Source organism: Triticum urartu, chromosome 6A, assembly GCF_056163025.1.
Source record: "Triticum urartu cultivar PI428250 chromosome 6A, HENAU_Tu73, whole genome shotgun sequence".
Taxonomy (NCBI): domain Eukaryota; kingdom Viridiplantae; phylum Streptophyta; class Magnoliopsida; order Poales; family Poaceae; genus Triticum; species Triticum urartu.
Window position 1 is genome coordinate 489,772,495 of NC_141878.1, and position 19,377 is coordinate 489,791,871.

The following is a 19,377-nucleotide window of genomic DNA, read 5'->3' on the forward strand; positions in this document are numbered from 1 at the left end:
TTGAATGTTGCCACCATCAACTGCATGCTCATCTCATCGTTCAGCCCTTCCATAAACTTCTCCTGCTTCACGGCATCTGTGGCCACATCGTCAGGGGCATAGCGAGATAACTTGCTAAACTCATCCACGTACTGAGCCACAGTACGGTTCCCCTGGCATAAGTTGCGAAACTCATGCTTATTCATACTCATAGCTCCAGTTGAGACATGGGCTGTACGGAAAGCTTGCTGAAACTGATCCCATGTAACAGTGGCTATAGGATAGGTGACTATGTAATTCTCCCACCATGAGGCTGCTGGTCCATCCAACTGATGTGCGGTGAAACACACCTTCTCAGCATCTGTACATCCTGTAGTGGTTAACTCCCTTCCAATCCTGCGGAGCCAACCATCTGCCACTATTGGCTCGGTGCTACTAGAAAACACCGGCGGCTGCAACCTCAGGAAGCGGGCTAAGTTGTCAACTAGTGGTGGTGGTGGTGGGTTGTTGTTGTTGTTATTGCCTTGGTTCTGAACTAACAACTGCATCAGGGTATTCTGCTGCTGGATCAACTGAGTGAGCTCCAGTGGGTAAGTAAATCCGGGGTCACGTCTCGGAGGCATCTGAGGGTGTAGAGGGAAGAGATTAGAATAGAATGAGGTCTAGTGAGAAAAACACTACTCATATGCACATGAGACAAACACAATCATTTCACTCAATCAATCAAGCAAGGGCATACAATCGATCTAACTATCGTTACAAAAGTGCTTGGACTATACTATATACATGGTGGAATACTACTACTAATGTGGTGGTCTTCTAGAAATATTGACCGGTCGACGACTCCATAATGTCTGCTCCAGCTTAATCTTCATAGTCATCATCGCTATCGTCGGGGTCCGAGTCGGTGTCGTCGATGATGATGTAGTCCTTAGAACGAATCTCCTTGGGTTCTTCGTCTTCTCCTCCTGGCGCGGGGTCTCCCATGAATACTCCCAGCTTCCTTTCCAGATCATCATTCTTCTCCACTAGTACGATGATTTCCTCCTCATAATCTTCGCGGGTAGCCTTGAGTTCTTCCTCCAGTTCCGTGATCCTTGTCATTGCCTTCTTCAGATCTATCATGCCTACGCACATCTGGTTCTCCTAGCGACGAATGTGCTGGTTTAACTCCTGGATGAAAGCGGCGATTGATCTATCCTTCCGGGTGCTAATCATCTCTCATTGCTCATCTCAGCGCCCACAAATATGATAGATAGTATCCTTAAGCTCCTTATGGTAAACTTCTCCAATGCGTCCCATGGTGATGTGAGCTGCCATGCTCTTTCCAAGACTCCAGGTTGGTGCATCAAAGGAAAACTCTATGGGTTTGGTGACTGGCACGAATGTCCTTCCTGGAACTTGAACTTGAATCATCCATCGCTCCTCTTCTGGTAAAGTGGCATTGTAAGTCCCGATGAAGCTTGGTATTCCAATGTTCAGGTACCTAGTGACTTCCTTCAAGTGTCGTCCAAAAGGTGCTTCTTCATCCGGTTGTGCAAACTTGTTCCTTGCGTCTGCCATCCTAAAGAGTAGAAAATGGAGAGGAGTCGGAAATGAGAAGAGAGTGGTGATCTAGGGCTTTAGCTTACTGGTCGTGTCCTACACTCAGCGTGTGCTCTGATACCATCTTGTAGCGACCCGACCTCAAACGGTCAAGTCTCTGTGCTTCAGTGTCATCCCTGGATCGGTAATGCTGACACACAGAGTACTTGAAGGATTTATAACAGAGTAGCAATCACACACTTATTACATCGAATGTCTCAAAAGAGAACTTATTACAATAAATATGGCTTAAGGCCATCTAATACGATAACAGCGGAAGGCTTGGAAGATAAAGTGAGTCCATCAACTCCAACGGCATAGCTGAGCTGCACGGCAACGACCTAACGAACCTTACTCCTCGCCTGAAAAGTCTGCAACATAATACGTTGCAGCCCGAAACGGATCAGCACATGGAATATGCTGGCAATATAACACAGTAGAGCAAAACAAAATAATGCTATCACTATATGCATATATGGCTGGTGGAAAGCTCTATGGTTGTAGTGTTTGCGAAAAGCCAATTTTTTCCTACAACAAAGGAATAGATTTTATTTAACTATCATGGTAGTTGAAACATCATTGAGAAGGTTCCTCCAACTCAATCCCAATTAAAAGTAATTATCAACCCAACAATATTAATTTAGAGTGATGAGATACATATGATAATCCAAGTACTAGATACTCAAGATTTGTCCATAACCGGGGACACGACTAACCATGATTAGTTTATACACTCTGCAGAGGTTTGCCCACTTTTCCCCACAAGACTCGATCTCCTCCGTTGGATTTCTCGCACTACATGATGTTTGAGAAACGGATGGCCGAGACATAGTCTTTCAGAAGCATTAACTCTCTACTCCGGATAGACTATACCACCTACAACCCACTACCTACTAGTCTATCTCTTCAACAGTTTACCGCAACTTACTCAACTATGCTAGAGCCCATAATAGCTTGTGGCTGCACACGGAAGTTTCTAGCATGAAATATCTCAGTTCCCTTTGAGCCTGGGTGGCGGACCGTAGGATTATCACACGGGTACTCCGGGATATCCTAGGACAACACTGGATTCTCCAGGTGCCCAACAAGCAATCCACCCAGATGTGTATTAAAGTTGCCACCTTAAATTGCACCATTAATTATCAATCTCACATCTGTCATGGTTTCACTCAAATCCAATCCACGTCTACGAGCATAGCATAGCAATATAAGCAATACGTAGAAGTAACCCCCAAGGGTTTGATAATAACAGGGCAATAGGTTCTACCTCATCAACTACTTCCCAACCCACATGTTATCAAGTCCTAACCATGCAATGTTTGAGGATTGAAACTAATGCATAAAAACTGGGTGATAAAGGGATATGATCAAAGTGTTACTTGCCTTGCTGATGATCCGCAAAACCTAGAGACTCGTAGTAGCACGCTTCGCACTCCGGATGTTCTATTGCAAACAAACAATAGCATACATAAGAAATCAAGCAAAGAAGCACGGGTAAAACTCAAATAAGAGATCTAACCAGAAAGTTCAACTTAAGAACTCCGGATTGCAAAAAAATCAAATCAAACGGAGCAACGAAACTCAAACGACGAAAGAAACAAGATCCATTTACTAATCTAGACTAAAGTCAAATTTTACAGTACCAAAATCTTGTTCAAGTTGATTAAACAGAAAGAGGGTTTCGAGACGAATATCTAGGCACTTGAATTGCCTGATTCCGATAAACGAGCGAAAAGATAAACTAAAACGAAAATCGGATCAGAAATCGCGATCAAAAATAATTGCGGAAAATCTGAGAAAAAGAAAACTGGCGAACAGGCTAACGAATGAACGTTCGCTGTCTGCGGCTAACGAGTGAACACCGTTCGTTAAAACGAAAGTATGGACGAACGTCCGCTAAATAAACTAAATCGAGAAAACCAGCGAACCGATCAAAAAAACGAACCTAGGGTTTTCTAAAAAAACCGAACGGCGGCTTATACCTCCGGCGAGGTGGCGCGGCTCCGGCGGGGTCCGGCTGCGGCAGCGGGTGGTGCGGGTGGCACAGGGCAGCGACGGCAGGCGGCGGGGCGGCGACGGCAGCGGCGGCACGGCGCTAGGCGGCGGCGGGTGGCGCGGTCTAGGCGGCGGGGCGGGGTGGTTCGGGTGGTGAGGTGGGGTGCGGGGGCGGCGTATATAAGGAGGGGGGCTAGCTTGGGGGAGGGGGCAAGGTGGCGCGGGGAGGAGTCCCGGCCGGACTCGGCTTGCGGCGGCAGCGCGGTCTCCTTGAGGGAGACGGCGGTGGCCCGGCCTGGCTCGGTTGGGCTTCGGCCCAGCCGGGCGCTAAAGATTTTTTTTAAAAATAATTTCACCGAAACTTAAATAAATCCTAGAAAATAAAATAAAAATCTAAAAATGCCAAAACAAATTTTCACCGTCTAAATAAAATATTTAGAACAAGATGAACATTTTCTTGGCCCTAAAATGCAACTCTGAAAAACGTGCAATTTTTCTAATTCGAATAAAATAGCAATAAACTCCGAATAAAATCCAATATTTGATTTTAATATTTTTCCTCCAATATTTCATTTATTTTGGAGAAGTCATATTATCTCCTCTCATATATTTTAATATGAAATATTTTCGAAGAGAAATATAATTAAAACCAAAAGTCCTCGTTTCAATATTCGATAGAATTCAAATATGAAAATGGTGAAATCTCCAACTCTCTCTGAGGGTCCTTGAGTTGCTTAGAATTTCGAGGGTCGTGAAACGAAATGCAGCAAAATATGATATGCAGGAATGATCTATGTATAACATTCCAAATTGGAAATTTGGGATGTTACGCATAAGTTTAATGCTATGGATAGATTTTATCTTAATTCTTCTTTCGTAGTTGTGGATGCTTGCGAGAGAGGTTAATCATAAGTGGGAGGCTTGTTCAAGTAAGAATATCACCCAAGCACCGATCCACCCATATATCAAATTATCAAAGTAGCGAACGCGAATCAAACCAACCTGATGAAAGTGACTAGATGAAATTCCCGTGTGTCCTCAAGAACGCTTTGCTTATTATAAGAGACCTTTCCGGCTTGTCCTTTGCTATAAAAAGGATTGGGCTACCTTGATGCACCTATAGTTACTATTGCTACTTATTACTTGTTACAAATTATCTTGCTATCAAACTACCTGTGACCGACAATTTTAGTGCCTGCAGAAATTACCTTGCTGAAAACTGCTTATCATTTTCTTTTGATCCTCGTTGGGTTCGACACTCTTACTTATCGAAAGGACTACGATTGATCCCCTATACTAGTGGGTCATCACGCGTGGTGGAGAGAGTGGAAGCACATGATTCCTACTTCAACCTCACCAGAGATTGTTGCAGATAACTCTCATTCTCTTCTAAGCAGAAGTGCCCATCTTCTATGAGGATGCTTGCACTAGGTACCACCGTCAATGCCGTTGGTGAGATGGTCTGGATGCGGGAGAGCACATGCCTGAAGACGACTGTGAGATTGTCCCACGTCGTGGTGTAGGTGTTTGGAGCAGAGTATCTGAGAGAACCAAATGTGCAAGATACAGAAAAGTTGATGGCTATTGGAGCAGCAAGAGGCTTTTCAGGTATGCTCGGTTCAATGGTTGCATGCATTGGCAATGGAAGAACTGTCCCAAAGGTTTGCACGGGATGCACCAAGGTCACACCAAACAGGCAACCATCATACTTAAAGAAGTGGCATCAAAGGACTTGCGGATTTGGCATGCTTTCTTTGGCATGTGTCTGGTTCTCACAACTACATCAATGTGCTCTAGTGATCTCCCGTGTTCAAGAGACTTTGCAATGGGGAAGCGCCAACATGCAACTACACTGCCAATGAGCACGGCAACAACATGGGGTACTGCCTTGCAAATGGTATCTATCCTCAGTGGGCGGCATTTGTGAAGACCATATTTTGATTCTCATGGCAATAAAAAAACAACTTTGCAACAATGCAAGAATTAGCTAGGAAGGATGTGGAGAGGGAATTCGAAGTGCTCCAAGCTCATCGGGAAATTTGTACATGGATTTGCAATGATGTGGGAATCAAAGATTTTGTTGCAGCTGATGACATGTTGTGTCATTTTGCATAATATGATTGTTGGGGACGAGGATGAAAGGGTATCCCGAACCCATGATTCGAGAAGCCCGGAGAACAAGACCACATCCCGGATCAAGATGCGGGTATGATTATGATTTTTTTTGCGTATGCATCGGAATCTTTGAGGTGAACAGGTGCACGTGTAGTTACTCAATGATCTTATGGAGCAATGTGAACCCACAATTAAAACCAAGAAGTTTAATATTTGAACTCTGCACTCCAAATAAATTTTATGTTTGAGCTATGTATTTCATGCGTGAACTATGTTTGAATTGTCGTACTACTCTATTCTCTTCTGATATTCAGGTGTATGTTGGACATGCATGAATTTGCATGGATTTGGAGGTCAGTTATGATGAGTGTGGTTGTCTAACAAGACCTTTGAGGGGCCGCCTGGACGGCGCATGCCATGACGTGTGGGCCTTGGCTCTCCTTCTGCCTCGTAAAGTGCTCTGGCTCTTCGATCCCGAGCGGGAGCGTCTTCGCGTTCTTGCGGCGGAGCGCCTTCGTATTCTTGCGATGGAGGCGCCTAGGGTCTAAAGCAAATATGCCCTAGAGGCAATAATAAAGTTATTATTTATTTCCTTATATCATGATAAATGTTTATTATTCATGCTAGAATTGTATTAACCGGAAACATAATACATGTGTGAATACATAGACAAATAGAGTGTCACTAGTATGCCTCTACTTGACTAGCTCGTTGATCAAAGATGGTTATTTTTCCTAACCATAGACATGAGTTGTCATTTGATTAACGGGATCACATCATTAGGAGAATGATGTGATTGAGTAGACCCATTCCGTTAGCTTAGCACTTGATCGTTTAGTTTGTTGCTATTGCTTTCTTCATGACTTATACATGTTCCTATGACTATGAGATTATGCAACTCCCGTTTACCGGAGGAACACTTTGTGTGCCACCAAATGTCACAACATAATTGGGTGATTATAAAGGTGCTCTACAGGTGTCTCCTAAGGTACTTGTTGGGTTGGCCTATTTCGAGATTAGGATTTGTTACTCCGATTGTCGGAGAGGTATCTCTGGGCCCACTCGGTAATGCACATCACTATAAGCCTTACAAGCATTGCAGCTAATGAGTTAGTTGCGGGATGATGTATTATGGAACGAGTAAAGTGACTTGCCGGTAACGAGATTGAAATAGGTATTGAGATACCGACGATCGAATCTCGGGCAAGTAACATACCGATGACAAAGGGAACAACGTATGTTGTTGTGCGGTTTGACCGATAAAGATCTTCGTAGAATATGTGGGAGTCAATATGAGCATCCAGGTTCCGCTATTGGTTATTGACCGGAGACGTGTCTCGGTCATGTCTACATAGTTCTCGAACCCGTAGGGTCCGCACGCTTAACGTTACGATGACGGTTATATTATGAGTTTATATGTTTTGATGTACCGAAGGTTGTTCGGAGTCCCGGATGTGATCAAGGACATGACAAGGAGTCTCTAAATGGTCGAGACATGAAGATTGATATATTGGAAGCCTATGTTTGGATGTCGGAAGTGTTCCGGGTGAAATCAGGATTTTACCGGCGTACCGGGAGGTTACCGGAACCCCCCGGGAGCTTAATGGGCCTATATGGGCCTTAGTGGAAATAGAGGGAAGCAAGGGGAGTGTGGGGCGCCCCCCCCCAAGGCCCAAACCGAATTGGTTTAGGGCAAGGGGGGCGGCCCCCTCTTTCCTTCTTCTCCTCTCTCTTTCCTTCTCCCGAATCCTATTCCAACTAGGAAAGGGGGAGTCCTACTCCCGGTGGGAGTACGACTCCTCCTGGCACGCCCTCTCCCTGGCCGGCCGCACCCCCCTTGCTCCTTTATATACGGGGGCAGGGGGCACCCCATAGACACAACAATTGATCGTTTGATCCTTTAGCCGTGTAAGGTGCCCCCCTCCACCATAGTCCACCTCGATAATACTATAACGGTGCTTAGGCGAAGCCCTGCGTCGGTAGAACATCAACATCGTCACCACACCGTCGTGCTGACGAAACTCTCCCTCAACACTCGGTTGGATCGGAGTTCGAGGGACGTCATCGGGCTGAACATGTGCTGAACTCAGAAGTGCCGTACGTTCGGTACTTGATCGGTCGGATCGTGAAGACGTACGACTACATCAACCGCGTTGTGCTAACGCTTCCGCTTTCGGTCTACGAGGGTACGTAGACAACACTCTCCCCTCTCGTTGCTATGCATCACAATGATCTTGCGTGTGCATAGGATTTTTTTTGAAATTACTACGTTCCCAACAGTGGCATCCGAGCCAGGTTTTATGCGTTGATGTAATATGCACGAGTAGAACACAAGTGAGTTGTGGGCGATATAAGTCATACTTCTTACCAGCATGTCACACTTTGGTTCGGCGGTATTGTTGGATGAAGCGTCCTGGACCGACATTACGCGTACGCTTACGCGAGACTGGTTTTACCGCCGCGCTATGCACACAGGTGACTAGCGGGTGTCAGTTTCTCCAACTTTAGTTGAACCGAGTGTGGCTATGTCCGGTCCTTGCGAAGGTTAAAACAACACCAACTTGACAAACTATCGTTGTGGTTTTGATGCATAGGTAAGAACAGTTCTTGCTCAGCCCGTAGCAGCCACGTAAAACTTGCAACAACAAAGTAGAGGACGTCTAACTTGTTTATGCAGGGCATGTTGTGATGTGATATGGTCAAGGCATGATGCTAAATTTTATTGTATGAGATGATCATGTTTTGTTTCCGAGTTATCGGCAACTGGCAGGAGCCATATGGTTGTCACTTTATTGTATGCAATGCAAACGCCCTGTAATGCTTCACTTTATCACTAAGCGGTAGCGATAGTCGTAGAAGCATAAGTTGGCGATACGACAACGATGATACGATGGAGATCAAGGTGGCGCGGCGGTGACGATGGTGATCATGACGATGCTTCGGAGATGGAGATCACAAGCACAAGAAGATGATGGCCATATCATATCACTTATATCGATTGCATGTGATGTTTATCTTGTATGCATCTTATCTTGCTTTGATTGATGGTAGCATTATAAGATGATCTCTCACTAAATTTCAAGATAAAAGTGTTCTCCCTGAGTATGCACCGTTGCCAAAGTTCGTCGTGCCCAGACACCACGTGATGATCGGGTGTGATAAGCTCTACGTCCATCTACAACGGGTGCAAGCCAGTTTTGCACACGCAGAATACTCAGGTTAAACTTGACGAGCCTAGCATATGCAGATATGGCCTCGGAACACTGAGACCGAAAGGTCGAGCGTGAATCATATAGTAGATATGATCAACATAATGATGTTCACCATTGAAAGCTACTCCATTTCACATGATGATCGGTTATGGTTTAGTTGATTTGGATCACGTGATCACTTAGATGATTAGAGGGATGTCTATCTAAGTGGGAGTTCTTAAGTAATATGATTAATTGAACTTTAATTTATCATGAACTTAGTCCTAGTAGTATTAGCATATCTATGTTGTAGATCAATAGCTCGCGATGTTGCTCCCCGTTTAATTTTTATATGTTCCTAGAGAAAACTAAGTTGAAAAATGTTAGTAGCAATGATGTGGATTGGATCCATGATCTGAGGATTATCCTCATTGCTGCACAGAAGAATTATGTCCTTGATGCACCGCTAGGTGACAGACCTATTGCAGGAGCAGATGCATACGTTTTGAACGTTTGGCTAGCTCAATATGATGACTACTTGATAGTTTAGTGCATCATTCTTAACGGCTTAGAATCGGGACTTCAAAGATGTTTTGAACGTCATGGAACATATGAGATGTTCCAGGAGTTGAAGTTAATATTTCAAGCAAATACCCAAGTTGAGGGATATGAAGTCTCCAACAAGTTCTATAGCTAAAAGATGGAGGAGAATAGCTCAAGCAGTGAGCATGTGCTCAGATTGTCTGGGTACTACAATCGCTTGAATCAAGTGGGAGTTAATCTTCCAGATAAAATAGTGATTGACAGAATTCTCTAGTCACCATCACCAAGTTAGTAGAACTTCATGATGAACTATAATATGCAAGGGATAACGGAAACGATTCCCAAGCTCTTCGTGATGCTGAAATCGACGAAGGTAGAAATCAAGAAAAGCATCAAGTGTTGATGGTAAACAAAACCACTAGTTTCAAGTAAAGGGACAAAGGGAAGAAAGGGGAACTTCAAGCAGAACGGCAAGCAAGTTGCTGCTCAAGTGAAAAACCCAAGTCTAGACCTAAGCCTAAAACTGAGTGCTTCAAAGGGACTGGTCACTGGAATCGGAACTACCCCAAGTAATTGGCGGATAAGAAGGATGGCAAAGTGAACATAGGTATATTTGATATACGAGTTATTGATGTGTACTTTACTAGTGTTTATAGCAACCCCTCAGTATTTCATACTAGTTCAGTTGCTAAGAATAGTAACTCAAAACGGGAGTTGCAGAATGAACAGAGACTAGTTAAGGGTGAAGTGACGATGTGTATTCAAAATGGTTCCAAGATTGATATGATCATCATCGCACACTCCCTATACTTTCGGGATTAGTGTTAAACCTAAAATAAATGTTATTTAGTGTTTGTGTTGAGCATGAATATGATTGGATCATGTTTATTGCAATACGGTTATTCATGTAAGTTAGAGAATAATTGTTGTTCTGTTTACATGAATAAAACCTTCTATGGTCATACACCCAATGAAAATGGTTTGTTGGATCTCGATCGTGGTGATACACATTTTCATAATATTGAAGCCAAAAGATGCAAATTTAATAATGATAGTGCAACTTATTTGTGGCAATTCCGTTTAGGTCATATTGGTGTAAAGCGCATGAAGAAAATCCATGCTGATGGGCTTTTGGAATCACTTGATTATGAATCAGTTGATGCTTGCGAACCATGCCTCATGGGCAAGATGACTAAGACTCCGTTCCCCGAAACAATGGAGCGAGGAAAAGATTTGTTGGAAATCGTACATACTGATGTATGTGGTTCGATGAATATTGAGGCTCGCGACAGGTATCATTATTTTCTGATCTTCATAGATGATTTGAGCAGATATGAGTATATCTACTTGATGAAACACAAGTCTGAAACATTTGAAAAGTTCAAAGAATTTTAGAGTGAAGTGGAGAATCATCGTAACAAAAATAAAAGTTTCTACGATATGATCGCAGAAGTAAAATATTTGAGTTACGAGTTTGGCCTTCAGTTAAAACAATGTGAAATAGTTTCACTACTCACGCCACCTAGAACACCACAGCATAATGGTGTGTCTGAACATCATAATCGTACTATTATTGGATATAGTGCAATCTATGATGTTTCTTACCGATTAAACCACTATATTTTTGGGGTTATGCATTAGAGACAGCTGCATTCACGTTAAAAAGGGAACCATCTAGATCCGTTGAGACGACATCGTATGAACTGTGGTTTGGCAAGAAACCAAAGTTGTCATTTCTTAAAGTTTGGGGTTACGATGCTTATAAGAAAAAGTTTCATCCTGATAAGTTCAAACCCAAATCGGAGAAATCTGTCTTCATAGGATACCCAAAGGAAACAGTTGGGTACACCTTCTATCACAGATCCGAAGGCAAGACATTCGTTGCTGAGAATGGATCCTTTCTAGATAAGGAGTTTCTCTCGAAAGAAGTGAGTGGGAGGAAAGTAGAACTTGATGAGGTAACTGTACCTGCTCCCTTATTGGAAAGTAGTTCATCATAGAAATCTGTTCCTGTGACTACTACACCAATTAGTAAGGAAGCTAATGATGATGATCATGCAACTTCAGATCAAGTTACTACCGAAACATCGTAGGTAAACCATAGTGAGATTTGCACCAGAGTGGTGCGGTAATCCTGTTCTGGAGGTCATGTTAATTGACCATGACGAACCTACGAACTATGATGAAGCGATGATGAGCCCAGATTCTGCGAAATGGCTTGAGGCCATGAAATCTGAGATGAGATCCATGTATGAGAACAAAGTATGGACTTTGATTGACTTGCCCAATGATCGGCGAGCCATTAAGAATAAATGGATCTTCAAGAGGAAGACGGACGCTGATAGTAGTGTTACTATCTACAAAGCTAGAATTGTCGCAAAAGGTTTTTCGACAAGTTCAAGGTGTTGACTACGATGAGAGTTTCTCACTCATATCTATGCTTAAATCTGTCTGAATCATGTTAGCAATTGCCGCATTTTATGAAATCTGGCAAATGGAAAAACAAAACTACCTTCCTTAATGGATTTATTTAAGTGGAGTTGTATATGATGCAACCAGAAGGTTTTGTCAATCCTAAAGGTGCTAACAAAATATGCAAGCTCCAGCGATCCATCTATGGACCGGTGCAAGCATCTCGGAGTTGGAATATACGCTTTGATAATTTGATCAAAGCATATAGTTTTATACAGACTTGCGGTGAAGCCTGTATTTACAAGAAAGTGAGTGGGAGCACTACAGCATTTCTGATAAGTATATGTGAATGACATATTGTTGATTGGAGATAATGTAGAATTATCCTGCAAAGCATAAAGGAGTGTTTGAAAGGAGTTTTTTCAAAGAAAGACCTCGGTAAATCTGCTTACATATTGAGCATCAAGATCTATAGAAATAGATCAAGACGCTTGATGAGTTTTTCAATGAGTACATACCTTGACAAGATTTTGAAGTAGTTCAAAATGGAACAGTCAAAGAAGGAGTTCTTGCCTGTGTTACAAGGTGTGAAGTTGAGTAAGACTCAGAACCCGACCACGGCAGAAGATAGAGAGAGAATGAAAGTCATTCCCTATGCCTCAGCCATAGGTTCTATAAAGTATGCCATGCTGTGTACAAGACCTATTGTATACCCTGCCCTAAGTTTGGCAAGGGAGTACAATAGTGATCTAGGAGTAGATCACTAGACATTGGTCAAAATTATCCTTAGTGGAGTAAGGATATGTTTCTCGATTATGGAGGTGACAAAAGGTTTGTCGTAAAGGGTTACATCGATGCAAGTTTTGACACTGATCCAGATGACTCAAAGTCTCAATCTGGATAATTATTGAAAGTGGGAGCAATTAGCTAGAGTAGCTCCGTGCAGAGCATTGTTGACATAGAAATTTGCAAAATACATACGGATCTGAATGTGGTAGACCCGTTGTCTAAACTTCTCTCACAAGCAAAACATGATCACACCTTAGTACTCTTTGGGTGTTAATCACATAACAATGTGAACTAGATTATTGACTCTAGTAAACCCTTTGGGTGTAGGTCACATGTCGATGTGAACTATGGGTGTTAATCACATGGTGATGTGAACTATTGGTATTAAATCACATGGCGATGTGAACTAGATTATTGACTCTAGTGCAAGTGGGAGACTGAAGGAAATATGCCCTAGAGGCAATAATAAAGTTATTATTTATTTCCTTATATCATGATAAATGTTTATTATTCATACTAGAATTGTATTAACCGGAAACATAATACATGTGTGAATACATAGACAAACAGAGTGTCACTAGTATGCCTCTACTTGACTAGCTCGTTGATCAAAGATGGTTATGTTTCCTAACCATAGACATGAGTTGTCATTTGATTAACAGGATCACATCATTAGGAGAATGATGTGATTGACTTGACCCATTCCGTTAGCTTAGCACTTGATCGTTTAGTTTGTTGCTATTGCTTTCTTCATGACTTATACATGTTCCTATGACTATGAGATTATGCAACTCCCGTTTACCGGAGGAACACTTTGTGTGCCACCAAACATCACAACATAATTGGGTGATTATAAAGGTGCTCTATAGGTGTCTCCGAAGGTACTTGTTGGGTTGGCGTATTTCAAGATTAGGATTTGTCACTCCGATTGTCGGAGAGGTATCTCTGGGCCCACTCGGTAATGCACATCACTATAAGCCTTGCAAGCATTGCAGCTAATGAGTTAGTTGCGGGATGATATATTACGGAACGAGTAAAGAGACTTGCCAGTAACGGGATTGAAATAGGTATTGAGATACCGACGATCGAATCTCGGGCAAGTAACATACCGATGACAAAGGGAACAACGTATGTTGTTGTGCGGTTTGACCAGTAAAGATCTTCGTAGAATATGTGGGAGCCAATATGAGCATCCAGGTTCCGCTATTGGTTATTGACCGGAGACGTGTCTCGGTCATGTCTACATAGTTCTCGAACCCGTAGGGTCCGCATGCTTAATGTTACGATGACGGTTATATTATGAGTTTATATGTTTTGATGTACTGAAGGTTGTTTGGAGTCCCGGATGTGATCAAGGACATGACGGGGAGTCTCGAAATGGTCGAGACATGAAGATTGATATATTGGAAGCCTATGTTTGGATGTCGGAAGTGTTCCGGGTGAAATCGGGATTTTACCGGAGTACCGGGAGGTTACCGGAACCCTCCGGGAGCTTAATGGGCCTATATGGGCCTTAGTGGAAATATAGGGAAGCAAGGGGAGTGTGCCCCCCCAAGGCCCAAACCGAATTGGTTTAGGGCAAGGGGGCGGCCCCCTCTTTCCTTCTTCTCTCTCTTTCCTTCTCCTGAATCCTATTCCAACTAGGAAAGGGGGGAGTCCTACTCCCGGTGGGAGTAGGACTCCTCCTGGCGCTCCCTCTCCCTGGTCGGCCGCACCCCCTTTGCTCCTAAGGATGGCAATGGGTCGGATTTGGATCGGGTTGAACAATATCAAATCCATATCCATATCCATGAAGACAGTCTTTGGCCGCCCGTGAAAAAATCCATGGGTGAAAAATTGTGTCCATGTCCAAACCCGATGGATATCCATACCCATTGGATATCCGTTGGGTCCTCTGAAGACATATAAATAAGACATAGCATAATGTTAACATAAGCTCTTCCATTCTTCACCTTGTGGCGGGCTATACTTCACTTATGGTAAACATCAACTTATGGCAAATCAACGTCCACTAACAACCTAATATCACTTAGTATTTTTCTAAAAGATGAGAATGACGAGTCATTTAATGAGGAGATAAAAATAAGGGAAGGGTCGTTGAAGTATGTTATGGTGGGAATTGAATGTCAACTAATAGAAGTTACGTCGGGGATCATGCAATTTTTTGTATGTTTTAGATAACAAAGTGGAAAATTGCAGTGGGACATGTGACTGTGGGGTAAGGATAGCAGATTTTGGCCCAATAAATCATACTATCTGGTCGAGTTTGGGTATACCCATGGGTACAAGTTTAGATCCATGCCTTACCATGAGCAATCGGGTCGGGTTTGGACGCTATCCATGGGCACAAAAGCATATCCAAACCCTATCCATTCGGGTCGGATATCCATGGGTATCCATGTCCATGGGTAAAATTGACATCCTTACTTGCTCCTTATATACGGGGGCAGGGGGCACCCCATAGACACAACAATTGATCGTTTGATCCGTTAGCCATGTGCGGTGCCCCCCTCCACCATAGTCCACCTCGATATTACTGTAACGGTGCTTAGGCAAAGCCCTGCGTCGGTAGAACATCAACATCGTCACCACACCGTCGTGCTGACGAAACTCTCCCTCAACACTCGGCTGGATCGGAGTTCAAGGGACGTCATCGGGCTAAACGTGTGCTGAACTCGGAGGTGTCGTACGTTCGGTACTTGATCGGTCGGATCATGAAGACGTACAACTACATCAACCGCGTTGTGCTAACGCTTCCGCTTTTGGTCTACGAGGGTACGTAGACAACACTCTCCCCTCTCGTTGCTATGCATCACCATGATCTTGCGTGTGCGTAGGAATTTTTTTGAAATTACTACGTTCCCAACAGGGTCCGCACCCACCGTCATCAGCAACCGACGGAGGACATCGCGGAGGAGCCTTTGCATGCTTCCAGATTCGTGCTCAGTTGATGAACTCTTTATCTAGTGGTACTTCCAGAATCACTAGATAAATAGTAGGTTACTTCATACCACTAGATAAAAATACACCACAAGACAGTTGATGAGCGAGTGCAAATGAGTGGAGTACCATATGCCTCTGTTATTGGCTCCATCATGTATGCTATGATATGTACAAGACCAGATGTTTCTTATGCGCTAAGTTTTAGTAGCAGATACCAGAGTGATCTAGGAGTGGCTCACTAGATAGCAGTTAAAAATATTCTTAAGTACCTTAGGAAAACAAAGTACATGCTCCTTGTTTATGGAGGAGATGAAGAACTCGGTGTAAATGGTTACACCGATGCTAGCTTCATGACTGATATAGATGACTATGGATCTCAATTAGGTTATGTTTTCACGCTTAATGGTGGTGCGGTTGTTTGGAAGAGTTACAAACAAAACACTGTTGCGGATCCTACAACAGAAGCAGAGTATATTGCAGCTTCAGAAGCTTCAAAGGAGGCATTCTGGATCAAGAAGATTCTTGAAGAGGTTGGTGTAGTCCCAAGTGTGATGAATCCAATGGCTCTCTATTGTGACAATAGTGGAGAAGACCAGAAACATTGAACACAAGTATCACATTGTCCGACAATAGGTTGAGAAGGGCTATGTGAAGATTCTCAAGTTTCACATGGATTTGAATGTGTCAGATCCAATGACGAAGGCTTTACCACGAGCAAAACATGAGCAACACTAGATATCTAGAGGTGTTAAAGAGACTATGTAAACTAGATTATTGACTCTAGTGCAAGTGGGAGACTGTTGGAAATATGTCCTAGAGGCAATAATATTTGTATTATTATATTTCCATATTCATGATTATAGAGTTTATATTCTATGCTATAACTGCTATGATCCTGGAATATGCGATTCACTGGAAAACCCATATGCACGTGTGGAATGATAAATGGTTAAATAAAAGGTTCATAGTCTTGCCTCTAGGAGTAGCTCAAGTGTTTTTGGGGATCATGTTTTCCGGATCTTAGGATATCGTCAAGTTTTTCCTAAAACAACATTGAGATTATGACGTTAGAAGAACGGTCATATTGAATCGACCCGATCTAGTTTGTTATGACTTGAGTTAATATTGTATGTAATCAGTTGTAATAACATGGAGTGTTAACATGTGATTTTGCTCCTTAGACCATAGAGAGTATCGCGCTCACTTATTGCCAAACGTTGGGCTTTGGGGTTGCTCGAACGTCACCTGTAACACTGTGATTATAATGACAACTTACGGGTTCATCAGAAAGTTTGATAAGTGGTCGGATAGCTCGAGAGTGGAATTTGCTCCTCCGATGATGGAGAAATATTCTTATGGCCCTCTCGTGTGACACCATCCATCATCATCTAGCCAGACACAGGTGACTACATGATATGTCTCCAACATATCTATAATTTATGAAGTATTCATGCCATGTTTACAACAATTTTATATGGTTTTGGTATGATTTGATTAGAACTAACCCGAACTGACGTTGTTTTCAACAAAACTACTATGGTGTTGTTTTTTATGCAGAAATAAAAGTTCTCGGAATGGGTTGAAAATTTCCGATGATTTTTTTGGACCAAAAGAGACCCCCGAAGCACTGGAGCTGGGCCAGAAGAGTCCCTAGGAGGCCACAAGCCTCTAGGGAACGCCCTTGTGGGCCCCTCGGGCACCCCCCTGACATGTATCCAACGCCGAAATTTTTTATAAATACGGAAACCCCTGAAAAGAACCCTAGATCGGAAGTTCCGCCGCCGCAAGCCTCTGTAGCCACGTAAAACCAATCGGGAGCCCGTTCCGGCACCCTTCCGGAGGGGGAAACCATCACCGGAGGCCATCTTCATCATCCCGGCGGTCTCCATGATGAGGAGGGAGTAGTTCACCCTCGGGGCCGAGGGTGTGTACCAGTAGCTATGTGTTTGATCTCTCTCTCTCGTGTTCTTGATGTGGCACGATCTCGATGTACCGCGAGCTTTGTTACTATAGTTGGATCTTATGGTGTTCTTCCCCCTCTACCTTCTTGTGCTGAATTGAGTCTTGCTCTTTGAGGTTTTGTTATGTTGGATTGAGTATTGGATTTGAGAACACTTGATGTATGTCTTGCGATGGGATATATGTGGTGACAATGGGATGTTCTATTGATTCACTTGATGTATGTTTTGGCACTCAACTCACGAATTCCCGAGGTGACATTGGGGTAATCTATGCATAGGGGTTGATGCATGTTTTTGTCCTACATTCTCCGATAGAAACTTGGGAGTGATTCTTTGTTGCACGTTGAGGGATTGTTATATGATCCAATTATGTTATCATTGTTGAGAGATTTTGCACTAGTGAAAGTATGAACCCTAGGCCTTGATTTCAAGCCTTGCAATACCATTTTTGCTCACTTTTGTTACTAGTTACCTTGCTGTTTTTATATTTTCAGATTACAAAAACCTATGTCCGCTATCCATATTACACTTGTATCGCCATCTCTTCGCCGAACCAGTGCACCTATACAATTTACCATTGTATTGGGTGTGTTGGGGACACAAGAGACTCTTTGTTATTTGGTTGCAGGGTTGTTTGAGAGAGAGCATCTTCATCCTACGCCTCCCACGGATTGATAAACCTTAGGTCATCCACTTGAGGGAAAATTGCTACTGTCCTACAAAACTCTACGCTTGGAGGCTCAACACGAGTCTACAAGAAGAAAGTTTGCATAGTAGACATCACTACATCACGGGGATGTTGGAACACAATAACGAGAAAGAAGAACAAAACCGGTAACAAGGATTTCGGTATAGTGAGCATGGTGATGACTCAGGAGGATACCGATGAATCCCGGGTTTTGTGAAATATCACAAAGCAAAGGGGACATCACATGATAACCAAAGTTTCACTCAAATATCATTCGTGTTCTCATAGGGATCGATATGGACATCCACGGTCCCGCTATCGGTTATTGAACGAACAATTTCATTCATATCTATGAGTTAGCGAGCCTACGGGGTCACAAGCTTAAGGCAATTACAATCTATTGAGTGTTAGTAGGACGGGAGTGATGAGAATATATTTGTGAAATTGTTTCATTAATATTTGGAATAGTTTTGAGAGGAACCGAAACCGTATTGGGGTCACCGGAAGGGTTTCGGTGAATATCAGGTAATATAATGATCTAAAAGTATTTAAAACTATTTTATATTTAATTTAATATCAATGGGCTTTAAAAGGCCAAGAAGGAAGGCGCCCCTTCCTATAAGGAAGGAGGCCGAATTGGGAGGGGAGGAGTCAGACTCCTCCTCCCCCTGGCCGGCGCACCAAGGGGGAAACTTTCCCCCTTAGTGGCAGCCCTCCCTCTCCCCTCTATCCTATATATACTTGAGGTTTGATGCTCTTCTGAATACACAAGTTTTGGAGCCTCCTCTAGTTCTTCTAGTTCTAGTTGGTCCTAGTTGACTAATTAGAGCTAGGCTAATTCTCTTTTCCTCATAATTAGAAGCCCCGTGTGGTTCTAATCTCCCCCCTCTAATTCTCCGGCAATGATTAGCTCTGGATGGCAAAGCGCTGCCGGATCCTGAAGGTTGCATGCTTGAAACCAAGTAGAGAGGTCGTGGGCAGTTCGCGGGATCGTTCATCGATAGTTCGAGAGACTCCAAGTACGATCTACATCGACACGTTCTTCTTCCGCTGCAACTTGGTGACGGTAACGATCGTGATCCCAACGCATCATACATCTTCATATTGATCTTGGGTATGCGTACGCGTGGAATTTTTTGTTTTCTACTACATTTGCCAACATATTTGGGGATAACAT